At 43.1% G+C, this 22,229-nt stretch overlaps 1 long non-coding RNA gene across 1 annotated transcript in view; it reads right to left on the reverse strand.

The window, feature by feature from the left end:
- Window positions 1-19,435: 19,435 nt before the first annotated feature.
- LOC135456413 (uncharacterized) overlaps window positions 19,436-22,229 on the reverse strand; it is a 48,535-nt gene continuing 45,741 nt past the window's right edge. Inside the window, exon 3 of the long non-coding RNA XR_010442532.1 lies at window positions 19,436-19,565. This is a non-coding gene — a long non-coding RNA (uncharacterized LOC135456413). The remainder of the gene's footprint in view (window positions 19,566-22,229) is intronic.

Here is a 22,229-nt window from a genome sequence, read left to right on the forward strand (position 1 = left end):
GCCTGGACCCCACAAGTATAGAATACCTCAGAACCAGATCATATAATCACTTTGAAATCACAAACTAGTCACCCAACTTTCACTGGGAAGTGAGTTGGAGATGGAAATCAGACAGTGACAGCTGGAGTATTACTGAGGGCAGCCCTTGCTCACTGCTAGGTGCCATCCCCACCTCTGTTCTCAAAGAAAATCCCTGTGCTCTCCCACCTGTGTTGGGTGACCCTGGCACCCAAAGCTCACTTGGCAGTTTCAAACCTCTTCAACCTCCTTGACAATATAAAACAGCCTGTGATAAATTCAAATCTCTTAAGTCCAGAAAGAAAACCATGTTGATATGGGCAGATTGTAACTATGGATATTCAAAGTATCTCCATTTCAGCTTTCGTATGTTTTAGTATAAAGGGTCTCAGCTATCTGATCCAGGAGAAAGAAGAGAAAGCTTAAACATTTTTTTTCCAGGTATACCATTATTTTATTGGAAAAGTTGTCTTATCCCTTCTCATATCAATATTTAATATGTTTACTTGATTACTGATGATAAACTGATCAATTAAAATTTATCCCAATGATATTGAAATGCTGTTAGCAGGCATTCCCTCTTTCAGGACCACTCTGCACTGCAGACAGTATTGCAAAAGAGACAGCAAAACAACAATTAATTCAAAGGGAGATATTTTCCACACACCCCAAAAAAAGAGAACTAGAAAAAGCCTAGATATTAATACCCAGTGATGTTTCCAACCAGAAGCGTATTTTCATTCAAATATTGTTCTTCCTACTGCTGCAAAATGTGCTCAGGAAAAAAACCATGACAAATGCTTGTAATATTTACAAGATGTCACAGCAGTAAAATATTAATATATTTTCCTCCTTGCAGAACAACAGTGTATTCCTATTTCCATAGAAATATGCACTGGGTTTATCAGAGCCGCTCGCTGTGTGCCGCACGAGCCTTTCCAGCACACACTCTGCACCCAACACTAACTAGGACTGCTGCCAATACAATTTGTACTACAGTAATCTATTAGATTCAGCCAGACTTGCCTGAGCCTGAGGGGCTGAAACAGAGCAGCTACACTGGGAATGTTTTGTACAACCCTGAGAGGGAGAGGAGGAGGGCGATGCCATCCCAGCGCTGTGCCAGGCTGGGCTAGCACTGAGCTCTGGTCATGCCATGGCTGGGGACAGCAGATCCCAGCATCTCCCTCTCTCACTGCCCTGCAGAGCCTCCTCACTCTCCTCATGCTGAATCAGCTCCTTTCAACCTCCAATTCTTCTTTTACTTCACCAGAGCTTGAGAAATTTTGCCTGCACTTTCAAATTATCTGAACTTCAAAATATCCGCTGGGCAGAAGCACGATTCACCATTTCATAAGCCCTACATTTTCAGTGTCTCCTTGCCTAATCCTCTGCCCTTCTGCAGCTCCACAAGGGTGCTGAGAAAGCAGATATTCCAGTTGCAGATGGCCTCAGGCAAGCCTAGGTTGGTCGAGGTCAGTCAAATCTGGCAGCTGTGTTTTGCCAGATTTGCTCAGAGGCAAACAAGCATCAGGAGGCTCCCTCTGAGGAGCTCAAGGTCCCCTTTCCATCCCAGCCAGTCCTCAGCTCAGCTTTCCTCTTGTAACTCTTCCCCAAGGCTTGGTGTTGTCTTAGGTGTTGAGGACAGAGTTGATGAATTTTCCATTTTTTTGGTCTCTTTCTTAGTTCATACCAAGGTGTAATTATTGGCTCCATTAGGCAAACTTTCAGTGCCAAGTGTCTCAAAACCCTGAGATAAAACAAGTGTCTCCAATTTCTGGGGATTAGGGATGAAGCCACACAAACTCAGTGTGCTCTCTATCTGGGAAAACAGCAAATGTGCACACTCTCTGTGCCCCTAACATCAAAGAACAGCAGAACACAGCAACTGAGGCTTCTCCCAACACTTCCAAATGCTTCATGGGCCAGCACTTGCTTTTATTGTTATTCTTATGCTTCTCAAATAAACAACATGGAAAACCCCAATGCTAATTGACAACAGCTTACACAATGACAGCCAAATTAATGAAGCTTGAGATCAGAGTGGAAAGGTTTCAATTATCCACATGTCCTAATGCAAGGACAAGGCTTGGAATACCCTGGGCCTGTCTGCTAATCAAAGCTTCTCTCCCAGTATCCCAAAGATAACAACTTAGTTATTATTAGTAATTATTGACATCCTCCCAGCCTTTAGAGTTAACATTTTTAGCTTTAATGTTACCATTAACACTTAATGTTAGAAACTAAAGAAATTCACTTAAGTTAGATTGTTTTATCTGAATGAGTCAGCCTTCATTTTTCAGGTTTGGGCTTTCTAATAGCTGAAGTTTTCATCATTGCTCGACTGCTGTTTTCATTAGCTGATACTGTTGAAAGTTAAAATACACTCAAGACTACAACATTCATTTTACAAGTCTTCTTAAGTAAGGTTTGGGTGTGTAACCTGCAATTAGACAAGAAAATGCACTATAAAGTGAATTTATTAGCATTTGTAAAGGGGAAGTCAGAATGATCTGACAGCTTTTTTCCCCTGTAACTTCAAGAAGTGAGAATTTACTAAAAATAGTGTAAAGTAAGGAAAGAGTTGAAAGGAACATGAAAAGGGGAAGGCAAAGGGAATAATGGGACCACATAAATATTTTAAATACCTATTTGTATACCATGCACTCCACAGAGCTACCACATATTACCAGGTTTCCAGCTACAATGACATCTGACCATGCTTCCCTTTGTCCTGGAGGGAACACACTCAAGTAGTGCAGAGTTTATAGAGGCCATGAATGAGCACAAATACAATCCAGTGACCTCCAGTGTCCTTGTCACTGACATGTGATATTTATGCATGTGAGGCTAATCTGAAGCCTCTCTCAAGCTCCCATTCATCATTAGCCCATCAGATGCTGACTAGACCATATATCTCTACCTGGATGCTCGCTAATCTTTGACTATTAAACAGGGATAAACCACAAATTTTATACTGAGGGCTTGTCACTCAACTATTTGGATCTACTTTGTGGCCAGCTAATTTTGTAAGGGAACTGAATGTAACCTTCACCTAGGGCTTGTGCTGGGCACAAAATGCTGCTTAGCAAGAGCACTCACAAGCCAAATTCCCAGGTTTTATACACCAGCATGGATCTGGTCACTCTAATGGAGTCATGTCAGATTACACTAGCTGAGGATCTGGCCACATATTTTCAAGGTACTCTATAAATTAATTTAGATTTATAACAAAGAGGGAAAAGTGCAAGAACTCCAAGGCAATGGCACACAAGGAAATGCAGCTTCCCAAAGGGCAAATGTCTTGACTGCCTTGCTTTTTAACTGTACATTCCATGCTTCTTGAGTCAAAATCCCTTTCTAAGCTCCATAAAGCCAAAAATAGTTGAAGCATCAGGCTGCAGCATTAGGAATTGAATCTGTGGGCTCTGTACCTGCATGTGTGAGATTGTGCAGGAGCTAAGAGATCAAGCTGGGCAGCTCAAGTTGTGTTGAGTTCACCCATCTGCTCAGCCTGGCCACAGAGAGATGCTGAGTTGCTTTGTATTCATTACAACAGCCAAAGAATTATCTACTATGGAGGACAATAACTGCAATATTAGAAATTAAATGCTTACATTATGTTAAGATGTTTTTCCTAGCATTTCAAATAACAGGGCATAGTCAGTAGAAATCCTCCCGCTTCCCATTGCTTGCAGAAGGCAGCTTGACACCCAGAAGTTTTGAAACTCACAGAAATACCTCTTTTCCACACACTGCACTGGAATGGTTTGTTTTTATTCAGTGACACTGACAAAGACACTGAGACTAAGAACAAGTGAAAACAACCTTACAATGGAAGGTTTGAAATCTATGAAACGACTAGGTTCTCTCCCTGCATGAGCAAAAACCATGGAATTTTGCCCAATTTATAATAAATAATTATTAAAAAATAATAAATAATCATTTAATAATTATAATAAATAATCAAATGTATTTATTGGATAAATCATCAAATAGCTCAGCTGTTTCAAATTGTGTTTTATTGCCCTCTGCCCACTCAGCCTTAACCCAACTCTTTGCACTGAAAGAAGGAGCAGTAACATTAATAATTTCCAGTTTTGCTGGACTTGCAAAGGGGTCCTACAGCCTGTGCTGAGAGGGCTTGGGGAGGCTCCTGGTATTTGCACGTCTTCAGCCTCGCCCAAATTACCCCACTGTAAGTACTCCCTTACTCATGCATCACGTTATCCTGTCTAAAGTGGAAAAGGCAGTGTATTCAGAGCATCTTCCTAAGCCATGGATCCCGCCTGGAGGGATGAGTGAAGAGCAGCTGGAGCAAACTCCATTGCCCAAACCCAAACAGCTCCCACACTCCACCCCAGCGTGCAGAGCAGGAGCAACTCTTCAAAGGCACATCCTGAGCATCAGCTTGACCTTCACCACCCCGAGCAGCCTCAGGCTTTATCTGAGGGAGAGGAAACATCCCACCAAATTTCAATCAGAGGCTTTCAAAGCGCTGGCAGTTACAGAACAAGCTCTGAGGCTCCGCTGTGCCACAGGCAGCACGGAAGGTTTCTGGCTGTCGGGCCCAGTGTATAATAGGTCTGATTTATAGTTACCAGCATGGGACTTGATTCGAAAGCTCAATCACCGTGACTTCTCACAGTGGGGTTTGCATGCTGCAACGGGCCTCAAAATTGGAGAGGAATTTACCTCCCGCTGCCGAACATTACATAACAATCAACAGAAAACAAGCGGAGAGCAGCAGGAGGTCCCCATCATTAGCCTGCACAGTCATGTTAATGGAGATGTACACACACTCATCTATCTGCACTTATTATGGAGCTTGCCAGACTCTGGGATTACACTGCAAGAAGGAGTCTAGGGCACAGAGAGACAAGATACAAGCAAAGAGCTTCAAAACTCTGCTCAGCCCACTGAGATTTCCACATTAACGTGAGAGACTGGGGCCTGGGAGGTCCTGTGGCCGCATTTCTCTTCACAGAGAAAAGCAAGGCACAATTCTTCCCAAGGATTTCTGGGATTCACATTCTCTGAACCTCAGAGAAAGGGAAAACACAATTCTTATCACTTGCTGTGCCTGTGTTGTGCCAAAGTAGAATGGAATATGGAGATTGTTTACCCAGAGTGAGGATGTTTTGTTTCCTTGGCCTATCAGGACCAAGAGTGCGTGTGTGTGTTGGGACTGTTGGGTGACAGTCACAAAATTCAGTGCAGAGTGTGTGCAGTTGTGTGCAGGGCTGAGTGCTTGGCAGATTCACTTTTAGCTGTACAAAATAATATTGTATAATAAAACAATTAATTAACCTTCTGATATCCATGGAGTCAGATGCATCATTCTCTCCCCTTCGTCACCTTTGATTTGCGATAAGGTCCAAATCTCACATGTAGCAAAATGGCTCACAGAGGTTTGGAGGTGCATGTGACCTTGCACTGTGCAAAATGCTGCTTTTCCTCTACAGAAATAACAGCTCTACCTTCACCTGTCTGCCTCTTTCCAGCCTTGCTGCCAAGGCAACAGCTCCACCTCCACTAAAGGATGCCCACAAAGTTTTCTGGACTTCTGTCAGTATGGCCACATCAGTCTGCATCCCAAAATAATCACAGATTTCAATGCCAATTAGATGGTTCACATTAGACAAACAGTAGTCCCTGTGGGGATTCCTGCTGCCCTGGAATACAGAGAAGGACAAAAGAAAAGGTCTAACATAATTTAAAAAGCCATTCACACCAAAAGGACTCATTTTAAACATAATATTTTGGGTAACTGTAGCTTTGTTTACATATGATATATTGCCTTCAGCATCAGAAGAGTACTTCAAAACATTCCTAAACCTCTCAAGACTGAGGAACAAAACTGTCCATTTGTGGGATTTTTAAAGAATAAAGTGCTTGAACACCTGATGTGACTTAGCAAAGGTGAACAGAGTCAGAGCAGAAAACAGCCACATCACATTTTCTCTCCAGCCACCACTTTGGCTTTTATATATATTCCTGTTTCACTCCCAAGCCAGCCATTTATTGTTCCTCCCTCATGGTGTAAATCCTGCAAGTTCATTCTAAAATTTGAGTATACAAGGTTAAGAAAAGGTCAAGACAGTCCAAGTCCCTCTATGCTAATTTAACATGAAGGAGGCAATCCATTTCCCCTTCCCAAACATGCATTAAATGCAGAGCATCTCTAATGGCCCGAGAGTTTTCTCCTTGATGTTTCTAATATTCTTTCTAAATCACTAAGCTATGGATCTAACTTGTGTTATTTCCTTTAACAAAATTAGAAATGACAGCTTTAAACAATCTTAATGTTATAATCAAATCAACAGGAATGTCATTAGCTTTCCCGATTGCCATTTTTCTTTTCTGATTAATATTGTGATTCCTGTAAGAAACACTCCTTTCTTAACCACCATGAACAACCAGTACATTAACCCCATCCAGATTGACAATTTCTTCCCTGTACTATTTACTAACCAAAGGAGAGGTTCCATCATTTCTCCCCTATCCCCTCAAAAATGTTCTGTCTTTCTCTCTGTCAATAAATTGACCCAGAAATATTTGCAAACTATTGGTCATTTTACATTTTAAAATGAAAAGCCCCCTGCAGAATACAGCCACAAATTGATCTGTTTGCACAAGGATCTGGAATGTATCTGTTGCAAGGACTAGACAATACAAAGACAATGCAAACTGTCAACTGAAGAGCCCCTGGCTTATTTCTGAATATTTTTTTTAGACAGCCCAGAACACCAAGCAAGCTGCACTATTTACCCATTTCAGACCCTCTCTAACCTGAATACTTCTATTAAGTTTGTATGGGAAAATAAACTGGTAGCACTGAGAGCTAGAGAACCATAAAGGACTAATACATAACTGAATTGAGAAAGTGGCCAAACACTTTTAGACTCTACTTTAGCTATGCTAAAAGGAGTTGCTTAGTGGATGTTCAATGATCTCTGAAAATCGTGTGTTTAGCCGTAACATCACTGAATTGTTCTTACTCAGTGTTTCTTCCCCACTGAATCTGGTTCTTATCCTACATTTGAACTCTTTGGGTCAAGAACACATTTCTTGTTTTGTTTCTGAACAAGTCCCACCACAGGAATCATGACGAGCAATTATTAGCACTAATAAGTGCTAGTGAAGAACTAAGACACAAAGACTACTAGCTTTCAAATATTTTTGTTTGTTTATTTGTTTAATCTTAGCACGAAGAAATGAAGCAATAAAATGCTTCTCTGCTGATTGTGCCTTGTTTTCATGGACAAAGCCTCTGGGCTATGAGACAGTTTAGATCAGAAACCCCTCTCTAGGTTAGAGAGCCTTAACCCAAACCAACCAAGTGACATTAATTCAGAAAATCCAGGGACCTCCTGTTTCCATTTCAACTGGTTTTCCTCTGGAAGATCATCTCCTTTTGACCATATTTTATGTTTGCAACTATGTGAAGCACCGATAGCTTAAAGAAATAACATAAATCCCACCTAGAACTGCTTCTAGATCTGGAATGTGCAGGACAACAACCAACCAGAAACAAGGGGCAGCAAGAGATGTTCCCCTGCAACACAACCCACACAGGGGCCAGCTTTAGCATTCTGCTTTGTTATCCATAGTCAAACTAGTCAATGGATGGTGGAGCCCCTTCCTGCAGCGCTCAGGAGTGCCAGTGAATCAAAAAGGCATTATGGGAGACACTGTCGTGGTTTAAAAATTAAAGTTAGCAATTTATAGTCTACCAAAATTGCAGCTGGAGCTACGCTGTAAATTCTCCCATGCCACCTACTGGTGCCTTCTTTATCTACCAACTGTATTTTATAGAAAGCCACATAAATGTGGTGCATTTATGGATAATGTTCAAACTCATTTTTTAGTGGACTTAAGTGGAAAGACACGAGGTTCAGTCCATAACAAAGGATCTCCCTGTTTAGGTACCTTAAAAGATAATTAATTATTACTGCTGACAGCTTCAAGACCCCAAAAAGATGGGGAGAAGCAACATGAAGGAATTCAGGACAGAAAATGCTGCTCAGTACTAATGCAAATCTGCCACAAGAAGGGCAGGGAAACCAAACCACCTCACACACACCCTCAAGAGATTATGTGAGAGCAAACCTCTGTTTGCTGCTCTCCAGAACACAGCTCCTCCTGCAATCCCACAGCCAGGACTGCTCATGATCCTACTGGCATCACAACTATTTCCTTGGCTGGGCATAAAATGGAAGAAGGGGGAAAAAAATTGGTCTTGTTTAATCAACCCAAACTACTTTTTTTATTATTTAACATTAAAAATTAGAGTCCTTCCTCCCCTATTTAAAAGGAGAGCTGTCAGGTTCTGACCTAAGTCTAACCAAAAGGAGGGATGGGGAAGAGAAGGGGAGAGTTGGGAAAAATCAATGAATCTACACTAATAAAGGTTATAGGAGTAAAATTTACGCTGGATGCAAGTATGATCCTGTAGTCTTTTTATTTTTTTGGCATGCTGCCCCAGCATGATTTACGTCGAGATAACATGATGGAGCCTCCACCATTGAAAGGAATTAAATAAAAATGCAATAAAGGAGTACAAAATCAATCCGCTTACAGTTTTGTTTAATAAAAATTCATGAAGGATGGGCGGGCAGGCCCATAAGAAATACACCAGTTCAATGAGGGGGCTCTATCAAGCCCACAGCCATTAGAGTGTAGCAGCAGGATAGGATTATTGAACATTAGCATGAGTTAGCTGTGTGCCAGTGTGTTGAATATGCCTCAGTTCCCCCATCATTCCAAGCTCTGTCACTGCTGCCAGTCAATAGCGCATCTATCACCTGAAATAACGGCCCAGAAAAGTACAAAAGATGGGGATTTGACCTTGACTGAGAAGCTGATCCATGGGGATTTTCCAACAGGGGCAGCTGTTTTTTCAGTCAGGATCCTGGGACTAGAACCCCACAGTGGACTCAGCCTCCCCCTGGACATTAGCAGGTTACAAGTGAATTCCCCAGTCAGTTTTGGGTCCCCAGTGGTCACTTCTCACAGCTGAGGAAAACTTCTGTCCTCTGGAGACATTTGCCCTATTTATAAATTTGCATTTGTTTCCTTAACTATGGGCTGAGGCCTGAACACGCAGGCAAACAAACATGCCCTGTGGCATGGCAAAAAATTAATTGCAAAATCCTTTAGCCTCCCTGATTTTGTAAGAGGAGCTGTGAGGCTCAGCCTCACCCTTTCCCTCCAATGGGCATTTCAAAAACTGTTGCTTACAATCTTGACAAAAAGAGTATTTTAGTGATCATAGATGAGCATTTGAGAAGAGAACTTGGCCAAATCCATGCAGCATTTCTGTGGTTTTCCACCAATTTGACCAATAGTGGAACAGAACTATTTCAATTTCTACCCGAGCAGACCATGTCATCTTCAGAACTTTCATTTTCTCTATGCTAAAATCCACACACTCTTCTGGTTTATTATCACACAGAGTTCAAGTGAAAACATGGCTGTAAAATGGACTTGTGCCTTGCATGAGCAAAAGCAAGCTTGCAAGTCAAGTGTGAACATTCCCACTGAAGGGCTCACAAAATACTCTGAGTGTGTGATGTCACCTAGTGGTCAGGACACACGGGACTGACAGAAAATTAACATTTTCTGCTAATTCTTTCACTAGCTGGAGGTACCTGCTGATACTTCCCAAGATCCTTATCAAATAAAGCCCACTCCAAGCCAGGATGAGGTAGATTCAGCTTTACAAACTCCCATGATGGGATATGTGCAGAAGCAGTGGGATGTGACTCATTTCCTCCAACACCCAATTGCTAATTCCAAACTCCTTCTTCCCTGAGCTCAAGTCAAGCCAAAAAAGTTAAAACAACCTTTTTCAACCACCAGCAGTGCTACCATCATGCTGCAAGTTCTGCAGACACTCAGGAGCAGAGAAAAGCACAGAACTCACCAGACTCCATAAATTATCCCCAAGTGTGCTCTCTCTGAGAAATTCCTCTCAGAGCACAGCTGGGAACAGCTCCACAGCCCCAGCCTCACTCCAGCTTGTGCCAGCCACACTTTGGGCTTGCTGGGCTGGTTTATCTGCCCACACCTTTCCCCCAGCAGAGGGAATTCATGCCCAGGGAAGCATTTCAGCTTAGCTCTCCCTACACCAGTCTAGGGGCAGCTCAGCTGGCTGACTCTGCCCTGAGCACTTATCACACAGGAGCACAGACAAAAGCCAAAATGCTGTTTTAGCCCATTCCTCCCCGAATGAAGCCTTAGGCCAAGCAAAACTGCCCTGCCAGTTTTTCCTGGTAGGCTTTTCTTGGCTGTTCCAGTACGTTGACTTGAAGGACAATAACCTCTAGCTTGTTTAACAACTTGTCCCTGCTGTGTAATTACACTTCTTTTAATTGGCTCGTGGGGTTTAATCATCCCCTGGGACTCAGCTTGCAGCGTTTCTCATTAACTGCCTGCACACACTCGTGTTCTCAGGGCAGGGGGATGTGCTCCAGAGCTGCACATGAGGGAGGCTCCAAAAGGAAAGACTCACAGCAAACTCCCAGCCACGTACAGACACACACACACACACAGTGCTCTGAGCCAGCTACACCCCTCTGCAGAGTGCTCAGCCAGCCCTGCATCCCCGGGGAGAGGCAGCCAGCCCTGCTCACATCCACTGTCAGCTCCTTGGAACAGCTAGAGGAGGCAGAACACAGCAAGGATTGAGAAACCACGGGGAGGATGACTCCTGGCAGAGGCAGAGGAGGGTGGATATAGGAGCCATGCTGAGCCCCTTCCACAAGAAACTTCTCCCTCTGCCTCAACTGTTCCAACATTTCTGTCAGAAGTTTTCAAACTTCAGCTGATGTCAAAATGATGTTAAAAATATACCTAAAATACTCCCACAGTAATATTAATATTTTTTCATTTTATGCCAAGTGCCTTTGTGCCCTCCTGGAGCACAGGAGCAAGTCCAGAGGAAGCCACAAAGGTGATCAGAGAGCTGGAGCACCTCTGCTTTGGAGACAGGCTGAGAGCAATGGGTCACTTGGAGAAGACAAGGCTTCAGAGAGACCTTGCAGCCTTTTCAGTGCTTAAAGAGGCCACAAGAGATCCTGAGGGGAAATTTCCACAGAGGCAGATAGTGATAGGGCTAGGGGAGAGTGTTTAAAGGACTAAAAGAGGGGAGAAGAGATTTAGATTGGATGTTAGAAAGAAATTGTTCCCTGTGATGGTGGGCAGGCCCTGGCACAGGGTGCCCAGAGCAGCTGTGGCTGCTCCCATCACTGGAAGGGTCCAAGGCCAGGTTGGACAGGGCTTGGAGCAGCCTGGGACAGTGGAAGGTGTCCCTGCCCATAGAAAGGGGTGGGATTGGGTGAGTTTTAAGATCCCTCCAGCCCAAAGCAATCTGTGGTCCTACAACAGCAAGATGGGCTGTGCAGAGGAAGCCTCTTCTCAGAGGTCACTGCCACATCCTGAGCAAAGGCTGCTCACAGGAGGATGAGCCAAGGACACGATGCATTGCAGAAAATGGAAAAGCATTTTTGACATTTGCTGAAGGAACAACACTAGGTTAAACTTGTACTGGCAGGGCCTTGAGATCCAAGTAGTTTTCTATTACTTCTCAGCCATGCTCGGCCGGTTTGTTTGATTTTTCCATCAGAATCCTGCAGCTCAGTTCACTTTACCAGAGGGGGAAGTTGCTGGGAAAGGGACTGAGAAACAAGAATCTGTCAAAGAGTTGTTTTATTTCCTACAGCACTGGCTGACTGACCAAAATCCTATAAAAAAAGATAGAAAAGAAAAAAAAGTCAAATTCAGGAAAAAGCCCTGAACGTGTCAAGGCTTTTGGAACAAATGGCACAATAGGTTTTTCCTGTAGCTATAGGCATGTATTTCTTCTTATTTTTTATTTATTTATTTAAGCCCCTGTAACACACCATTTCCCCCAAAGGGCTGCAAAGGTTCAAAGGCTTTGAGAGCACCAATAAATCATGACCACATAAATGTCCTGTAGTGAAGTTTGATTCTTATTTACCCGGGGTCTTTGGGCCAGTGCTCAGTCTGTGTTGGAGAAGGCAGATTTACTTCTCCTGAGATGCCCTCAATTCACAGAGTGCTCATCTTTCAAGCAGCACTGCTCCAGCCTCAGCTGCCAAAACACTTCTAGCTGCAAGTTTCCATCATTTGCTTTATCACACTTCCCTTTCCCCTCCCAGATACTGGTCTAAACTCAGTTATGTTTAGAAATACCTTGTGAGTGGCCAGACTGTGAGTCAATGAATCTCTGTAAATCACTGCCATATGCAGAAGAATTTCAGGCTTTGTGAGCTTTCTTCTTAGGCCACCTCTAGCCATGATTCCCTCTCTAAAATAACCCTCACGACTGTGGCAAGTTGTATAACATGCAGGAAACCCAGCACGGGTATAAGCAGGCTACAGGAGTGGGGTATAAGAAAAAGAGCATTAAAAACAGGACAGAAATATTATTTTAGATGAACAGGATGCCCAGCTGCACAGCTAAGGCGCAGTTCTGTCCTGCAGGCAGTAAATCAGTATTTCAATCTCCACTCAAGAGCAAGGATGATCTGCTCATCCAACTCTGCTAAGAGGAAAACAGGATCAGCACCAGAAATTCCAGCAGTTTGATTAAAGCAAACACCTAATAAAGTAGCTGTTTTTTCACTTTTTTTTTCTGTTAGGTGATTCAGTCTAACATTCATTCCCTAATGTGAATGAATATTTACTCCCACTCCACTTTGAAGTACCCTTTTTAATTATTCACAGTTAGTACAACTGCAGGTATTCACCAGCAATTTGTGAACGGAGTCCATGTCAATTTTCTGGAAGCATTTTTTCCTGACAGGAAACAGAACCAACACCCAGAGAAGTAAATTAACTACTCACATGCCTTAAAACTAGAAGACTACAGATGCAGATGCTTTTTCAGATGTGTACATGGAAAAATAAGAACAAGAGACAACTAATTACAGCCATTTTGCTAGAGAACCCTAAATTTTTTTGAGACAAACAGAAGAAAAAGCGTTCAAGCACCACAGAAACATCACAGTTCTGTGCATCATCCATTAGAGACATGTAAATTTGCCAGACTCATTAACCAAAAAACAACTGTTTGATTCAGTGGAATGTGACTGGGACATAACAGGTTCAGCTGCAGAGGGAACACACGTAGAGAATCTCATCCTCAGACAACAGCCTTGAACCCTGCAGGAATCTGCTCAGCTCTGCTTTTAGGAAAGCCCTTTTGTCATTAATAGCTTAAAAGTGTTGAAGGGAAATGTTGGCAAAACCCCAGCAGCAGATTTGAGTTCATTCTGCAACCTGAAAAACAGGTGGGTGAATTAATCTGCAATCAAGACCACTTTGTTCCACCCCATGCAAAAAAAGCAAAGCCTAACTGGGGATCTAGCATGTTCTGAATTTTATCTATTTGACTTTTATTTAATTTGCCTTAGTTTTTCCCACTCTCTTTTGTCTGGAGAGTGCAGAAGCTCCTGGCCAGATGACCTGCTCTTTAGTTTATAAATTTAAGGTAATGCAAATGCATTTCAGGCTGTTTTTATTTATGCTGTAATTGGTTGGGGGTTATTTTAATAAATAAATAAAGGCAGCTAAAAACTTGCTTTGTAGCCATATCTTCCAAGGATTTTGGTCAGGGTGGTGCCCACATTATCCCATGGTGTTGGTGTTGTGTGCTCTGGATGACAAGTTTATTGGAAAATGAACAAGAGCCCCTCTCCCAGCCACTGACAGCAAAAATCCATCTCTAACATAACAGACAGATATAATTGTTGTGCACCCTGTTAGACATGCCAAGTGATTGATACAATGCAAAAAGGAGTGGGGTGAAATTATGATGATCTATAAAGATCTTTCTGGAACAGAGAAAGAGGAAGAGAACCATTTTTAATATGATTAATATTGCAGCAGAGAGGGGGAGAAAGGAAAGAGATGGGATTTGTTCCCTGCTATAACACTCTACTCCCAGGCAATACTGCTTAGCAGGAAAGCCTTCCAGCTGAGGGCTATGAAACAGTTATCACTGGTAGGTGATTAAGTTACTAATTCTTCAGGGAGAAGACATTTAGAGGCCCATATTAAAGGAGAGCGAGGCAAAATTACATTCCGTTTCAATTTAGTTTAGCAATTCTAGTGATTTAGTTAAATGAAAAGCAATTGTTCCAATTAATAGTATTGAATGTTATTCATCAAAAGTGTCAAAACAGCTGTGTTGGTGCATTAGTAACCTATTCTCTTGTCAGGGATATGGATAATTCCCCGGGATTGCACGGGGGGAATGGCAGAGCAGGCAGGAGCCCTGGGCGGGAGCTGCGCATCCCGCAGCGTTAATGACTGCGGGGTCATGGAGCTGCTGTCAGGCTCCACGCCAGCCTGGCAAGGACAGCCGGGCTTCAGCAGGGCAGGGGGTGATCCCAAACACACCAACGTGGCTTTCACCCTCCCCGGTGCCATCCCACAAACGCCCTTCAGGATGGTCTGGCAGGGCAGCACAGGCCTCGCAGGCAGCTGCTCCTCTGCTCCCCATCCCACTCCTTCCTTTCCACAGCAAATCTCCACCTTGCTTTTCCTAAAGCTGCTGCAGGAACAATTAGGAAGCCAAGCCCCAACGAGTGCCAAGCACCATTTTGATCCGTGCTGAGTCCTCGGCAGAGACAGCAGCACTGCAGCAGCTTTTCTCATGGAGATCATCCATCAAAACAGTGATTAAGGAGCTAAGAGGAAAAGTTTGGACATAACCCCTGAATACAATGGGGTAATAAAACACAATGGTGCTGCTGGCCTGGGAATATGACACTCTGGCACAAGACAGAACCTTCTATTTTGGGATAAACAGACCCCGGTCCGAACATGGCGGAGGGCATCCTGGAGCTCATTAATCTGTATGGGAATGACAGAGACAGGATAGCAGGTCTGATAAGGGTTTCCTCCAGCCTTTTCCTCGCACCATGCAGGCCCCTGCAGCCACCTCAGCTATCTCCACTCAATAAGGCTTTATACACTTCCTCCCACGACCCATAATTGCCATCTCAGTGCAGGCGATACTATCGCCTTCCTTTCCTTGCAAATTTCCAGAGCCCTTTTATAGGAGATTAGAAAATCCTATCTTTTTTGGACTCTGCTGTTGTTTTCTCCAGGAACCAAAGAAAAACAAATGCATGCCGTGTAGCTGAATTGAAGGACAAGGGGAAAAAATGATGTTAAGGGCTCAGCAGGAACCTGCTGCAGCCTGTGCTGCTCCCTACCCAGGGTGATGCCTTCACCCTCCTCAGGAGCAAGGGAAACCATGGCCCAGTCCCATCCCACAGAGCAATGGTGAGATCCTCCTCAGGTCACACCACAAGCCAAGAAATGCAACAGTCTCTTGTCCGAAATGATGTGTCTATTATTTTAAAAAAGCAGTTAGCAGATAAAATCAACAAAAATGTGGGTACTTTCAATGAGAAATGGAGTTAGATACCTCAAGTGAAAGAGAATTCTGCTTTTTCTCCCCGTCTCTGGAGGTACCCTTCAGGCCACACCATCCAGCCTTCCTCATGAAGGTAACAAGGCTTTCCAATGTGATTTTGCTTCCCCTTCCCTACTCCAGTGACTGCCAGGACCCACCCCAGCAGTTACCCTGCTCTAAAACAATCTGAAACAGCCCAGTGCTCTTGCTGAGCACAAGCTAAAGTCAGTGCAGAGCATCACATCACACCAGCACTGCTGGAATTGAAATGTTCCTTAACAGAGAGGGAAATAATCTCTTATCTGTGCAAGCCAAAGAGTTTGTTATCACCTGCTCACACTCAGAGGAGAAGTAAGGCTTGAGAAACCTGTAGCTGCAAAAACCTCCCCAAGCTTTACACATAAAAATGTATAAATCAAGTATCCTCACTAGGTTTGGCACTCCACAAAATCCCCTTTAAGCCCTAGCCTGGAACTGTACCTTGTACACAAGCTTTTATCATAAGAGCTTGAAAGCAGACAGAAAAGAGCACCTTAACTCCTGGGCTCTGGGTTTTGTTACGAGCTCTGGTGCTCTGTGCCTCAGGACAAGCTGCTGAAATGCAGCTCCAAGCCAGAGCCATGAACTGAATCCCCCCTTGCTGGGCCAGCACAGGGGAGGGGACACACAGGAGCTCCACACTCAGCTTCTGCAGAAGGCTGGAGAACTCTCATGTTAAATTCAGAGTGGTGGCCAGAAGAGCAGAGAAGCTCTGTGGAGGCCTCCCCATATTAAAATTCAGGTTTTTGGCATGAAGGAATCTTATTTTTGGCAACTCTTATTTTCTCATTCCTGCTCAGGATGGTAGGATTTTAAAAGCCTGCAGGGCATAGAAGGTTACTGATAATAAAAGTGTTCATTTTAATACACCAGAATAACTACAGATATGCCTGCTTTGTTGCACATGGCTCCATCTTAGCTGTATTTCAAACATGCCACATAACATTTATTATGAAAAATAATTAAAGAGCCCCTCATTAATTATTTGTATCACCATAGCACCTAAGGGCATTAATCACACATCAAGACGTAGTTCAGCAAACACTGCCAGAACACAGTCTGCCCAAAATCAAAATCCAGGACAATGAAAAAGAAACAACTGCACAGACATAAAAGAATGCATGGGGTGATGGCTTTAATCAGCAGGAGAGGCAGCAGAAAACCATGTCCTCTGCCATCAAATTACCTGTGCACAGCCCAGGTGAGGAAGGTTTTTGAGAGGTTGGGTGATAATTAAGAGTCAATAATAAGTGATTAGAATATTGGGAGCCAAACCCAAGGAGAAGATGTGGAAGGAAGTGGGCAACTTGCAGCAGTTGTGGTGCAGAGCCCACAGAGACAGCACTGAGCAACCAGTGTGAGTCAAGTTATGGATCAGGAGGACTCCTGGAAAATCCTTTCCAGCCCCATCCTTTGACTTTACAACAGTTAAAATAATTTTAAAACAGTCAGGAAAGTTCTAACACCAAGTTTGTTAAAGAGGCCCAAATTTTAAGTGTTTCATTAGAACACCGACACCATCCCCTCACTCTGAGAGGCCAGGGCACAAATGTATTGGGATCTGCACTTCACCCATGACAGCCCCCAGGCAACAAATCAAAGCTTCAGCATTCCTCAAGATCATTATCTCCTGCCAAAACTAAACCCTAGAAATAAACAAATACCAGCTTCTGGTCATAATATGGAGCTGAAGCTGAAAATAAAAGCTCAGAGCCTGCTGAGATGGTGAGTAGTAACTCCCTGAGAGGTGAGTAGTAACTAATGCACCAGGTGAGCTCTTCCCACATCTCTAGTTCCTACACCAGCCCCAGAGTTCCAGCACAGGCTGGGAGCAGCCATTCATTCCAAACCATCATTTTCACTGCCCCATCTCTTGGAAAATGGGATGTGTCTTCATGTGGTTAGAGAAAACAGATGTATGTTGTGAAGTGAGCTGAGCAGCAAATAAAGCTGATCCCTCCTACCCACACAAGGTTTTGAGATTTTGGTGTATTAAATAAAAACAAATTTATGTCTGAAGAGCCACTGTTGCGTTTCACAGGCCCCGTTTTCCTCTCAAGGGGAAGCTCTTGCATTAAATTATTGGATAGAACAGAAGAACTGCTGCATACAGAGATGATAGTGAAAAATGAAATTATTGTAATATAGCACATTGCCAAATATGAAATAAACTACTGTATTTTCCAAAATCCCTATTTTATTTTGTCACTGTTGTTAGATTTGTTTCAAAATAAAAACAGGCTTATACGCAGCTGAATAATTAAAAGTGTTGTCTTCATTAGAGAAAAAAAAAAGAAAAAAACCCAACATGAAATAGCCCATTTCCCTGGGGAAAAAAAGAAAGTCTAAAACCAGACCAACTTCCCATTCAAAACCTAAAAGAACTGTTCTCCCAAGCCTGACTGTACAGGAATGTGGCTAATACAGACAGGATTTTTTTTTCTTTAATTATTTAGGTGCATTCTCAGAAGTTAATCAACTAATCTCCTTCTCGATTTCCTAAACCAAGAAAAGGCCAGATGTAGTAATCTATTACAGACACGATATAATTGTACTGTAATCATAACAGAACAATATCTGCACATATGCTTTTGTTAAGCATGGGGCACAGCCTGACACTACTCATTAAGAAACAAATGGAACATTCAGCCACGGCTTTCATTTGATCTTACAGAGATAAGGCTCAGCATTGTTATTCCGGATTTTGTGTGTGTGCAGGACACAAAAGCATTCTCTCTCACAACTGAAAAAAGAAAATAAAACCAAAGCAAACAGGTCTACATGGGCAACTGAGCAGTGGAACAGTATATTCTGCCATTATCACTCTGTAATAACTTAAAAGTCACTCCAAGCACAGAATTAACACCAAAAAACAAGCCTAAAACAGTTATTTCACCCTACTAGAGGCATGCTGGCCATTTTTCTTATGCACAGCATTTTTCACTATCACATCAATGGTATTTTACACATTTAAACCTTCTCTATGCCCTATGCATGAAAACTTCTCAGCATAGCTAGCAGCAATACCAGAAAGGGAAATATCAAACAAGCAGCTGGTGCTGCTTCAGAACTTTCTGAAGGGTGTGCCTGGCAGGAAAGCAGTTAAAAAGCAGCAACATGAAATTGCATATGATACAGCACAGTGATGCTACTGCATTATAAATAATGCTGAGGGATGCATTATTTATATGTCTAATATTGGGCTCTCTTATGAAGAAAGGTTCTTTCTCCAGTTTGTCTCCAGTAGTAATAGGCAGGCAGGATCACACAGCAGAGATGGGAAGGAGACATGGCAATCCAGGGAAATTTGGGAGGCAAAACACAGAAAAACAGTGAGTGGAGCACTCTATTGCATTTCCTATGTTTAATAAGTTGGAAATCTCAGAAGGTTAGGAGCTCACCTTTCATTCATTTAAACATTCAATAGGGAAAAAAAACCCTGGATGTTTATTTGAGCCTTATCCCAAGTCTGTGTCCTTTAACAGCTGCACGGAAATGCTCTGAGATTCCTGGCACCTCCACGTCTGATCACTGTTTTAAACCAAAACTGGAGTAGTGCTCTACCCCATAAAAGTGTTTAAATTGGCTCTTGCAGAGGGTGGAGCCTCCAGCCCCACCGCAGCTCCATTTTGTAACACACTCATTTTCTGTTCCTGTGTTGGATTCAGCACTCTGCACAGATCCAGCAGGAATGCAGCTGCTACAAGCACCTCTTTCCTCTCTGCACTGGAAACTCCACCAGCAATTCGCAAACAAGGGTAACTATGAGGGTAAAAGCACAGATAAACCTGGTGGTTAGCCCAGGTCAGAGCACCAATGGGGCCAAATCCAATTTCTGGCACCACCAACACTTCCCCCTTCACCCAAAAGTTACCAGCTGTAGATAAATGCCTGGAACAAGTTTTATCCCACAGGGTTTCACATCCTGGTGTTAGATATCCACCTTTCATTGCCATTTACCCACAAAGCTGAGGTATGGGCAGAAATCCCAGCCAGCCATGAGCACCAAGGGGCAAGAGATTTCTCTGGAGTTTGGGTGGACGTCCAGTTTGGTCTGCAAAAAATAAATCAGTTCCAGTAGGTCAGAAACTGCTCTCAACATTGAGCACAGGGCTGTTGTTTAAGTTAATGAGCCCCACCACTGTCTAATCCAGCCCAGGCAGGGCCTTGGGGGAAATTCAAGTGCTCTGGTGCTTTGCTGCTGTTGTTGCTTCAGTCCAGCTTTACCGCATAAAAGCAAACTAGGCCTGAGCTTGGGACCATGGTGCTGACAGTCACATGAGCTCATCCTTACAGCTTTCTTTTGTTCTTGGAGTTGCAGAAGGAAAAAAAAGGCTTGAAGACCAGAATGGGACAATGATCCCAAAAGATAGCTGGTGGGTGCTTCTTTTTGAAGTACATTTCATGCAACCATTCACTCCAAACCCACTGTTTTGGAAACTTGCTTTCACAATCCTGTGCTCCGAGGTCCCAGATTGTCCAAATTCCCCATACTATTGCTGAAAATGTTTTATAGTTCCATGTCTGACTGAATCAGCCTCCAAAAACCATCCTACTAAAACCCAGTAAAACAGCTCCAAAATAAGGGTGACCAGCAGAAAGGAACTGAGGATCTTCTTCAAGATTGAAGGTTATCTTCCAAGTACAAATATTTCTTATGCATCTTTTCAAAGCAGTGTTTAAGCACATCCAGTCACATTTTGGTTCTCCCCTGCAGGCCTTTTGCTGCCTCTTCATCTTTGTTAACAAAGCATTTAAAGAGCAGGAGGTTCCCAGCTCAGGGGCCACAGTGAAGGGCTCAAAGCCTCTTCTTCCAACCTCATCTCTCAGAGTAGCACAGGTAGGGAAAGTAATTGGCATCATACCATTTAGATTCCTACAACAATCAGCAATTTTTCCTGAATGCTTCCAACTGAGGCCAAAACACCCCAACCTAGACCCATGAGAAACATGTTCATTTTAAAGTGTTCTGGACTTCCCTAGCTGTGCACAGGCTGGGCACACCCTGCAGCTTCCAAACTGAAAGCAAATGAGGGATGCTCAGACAGACTGCATTACACAAATCAGTCACAAGGCTTGGTCTGCATTTCCACAGGACTGACTCCTTCAGCTTGGCATAGACTAACTGTCTTTTCCTGTTACAGGGCTCGTAAGAGGGATGCAGAGCTGACACCACCTCATCCCAAGATGTGAAGCTTTCCAGGAGTTCAGTTTTAGCCCACAGATTCAAATTTTTTGTGCCCTGCCACTCGTGACCATCCTTGAGATGAGGAGCTCTCCCAGTGCACAAAGCCCAAAGTCAAATCACATCATGGAGCTCAGTTTATGCAAAACAGAATTGCCAGATAAATTTTTGCAGTCAAATTTACCCAGCACTGCTGATCCAACTTCTCCACTTTGCTGTGCAATTTCAGACACAGCTTAAAGGGGAGAAGCCAAAAGAATCTAAAAATTAAAAACCACTTTTCCCATATTCCACTCAGCAGCTGTCATAAAGAAAATGCAAGTGGAGTGATTAATTCCTCCACTTATTCTGATGCAAGAGCATCAGCCTCTCAGATTTGGGCTTTATTACTATGCTCTGCCTCCCCAGGCCAATCCTAAGAGTCAAAATTTGACAAATTTCATACTGTGAGGCTTTTAAACAGTCAAATATTGCTTTATTATTTAGAACATCATTTTTGGGTTTTGTTTCCAGCTGTATGTAGTACTGAAGTTTGCATTAATGCCCTGCATTATATCATCCTTATCAGACAAGTTCCCGAGGTACAGCTGATTCTCCTTTTTGATTTTCTACAAGAGCTATTAAAAATGCTGACCAAAGAATATAGATTTTCATTAATATTTCCTCTTCTTTTGATCTGTTCCTTTGATTTACCTGACTCTACAATCCAAATAATCAGAGGAGTTCCTGTCTTTCATGCAACAAATGCAATGCCAAAATTTAATCAAGCCAAGCTTTTTAAGATGTGGGGGAAGAGAGGCAGTACATTTAAAGGGCTCTTCCTCACCCTGCCTCTCCCCAGGTTTTGGGAAAAGCAGACCCCAAGAAGATGCACCATTCAAGTATCCAACAGCATTAGTGATTTCAGGGGGAATTTTCTGCTTTGTGGGCATGAAAAACATTTCTGCAAACAGCAAGGCTGCTGAGGGTGAGAATTGAGACTGAGATGGAGACAACCTTTTTCTTTAGGCAGGGGGAAACAAGGTGTTGTTCTAGTGTTTTCTCCACTCTGTCTCTTGCTTCAGCAGCTGATATGTTCTCAGGACATCCAGCTGACCGTACACTTATTTTTCAACCCTGTTTTGGCATCAGGTTACTGTCTTTATTCCTTTTGGTATTGTTCCTGCACAGGAAGGCAGGAAAATACTTTTCCAGGCTCCTAATATGTGTTTGTTTTCCCTCACTGTTGTTCATTCTGTTTACACAGGGGTTGTTTTCCTTCATCTCTGATGATGAAATTTAAACTCTCCCCTAAGAGGAGAGAGATTTCAGGGAGTGGAAAATACAAAGGCAGCATAATGGAGCAAACAGAAACTTTGCTTTCTGCACTCTTGAGGAGTCAACCTTGACCCCAAGATGCCCAAACCAGTTGCAAGTGTAACATGTGCACTTTTGGATTGAGCCCAAATGCCCTTGTTTTTGTGCTATTTCCACATTGGTGAATGAGGGGACAGATGTGGTTCAGAGAAGTCAGTGCACCCCAAACACTGTGCT

Source organism: Zonotrichia leucophrys, chromosome 20 (assembly GCF_028769735.1).
Source record: "Zonotrichia leucophrys gambelii isolate GWCS_2022_RI chromosome 20, RI_Zleu_2.0, whole genome shotgun sequence".
NCBI lineage: Eukaryota > Metazoa > Chordata > Aves > Passeriformes > Passerellidae > Zonotrichia > Zonotrichia leucophrys.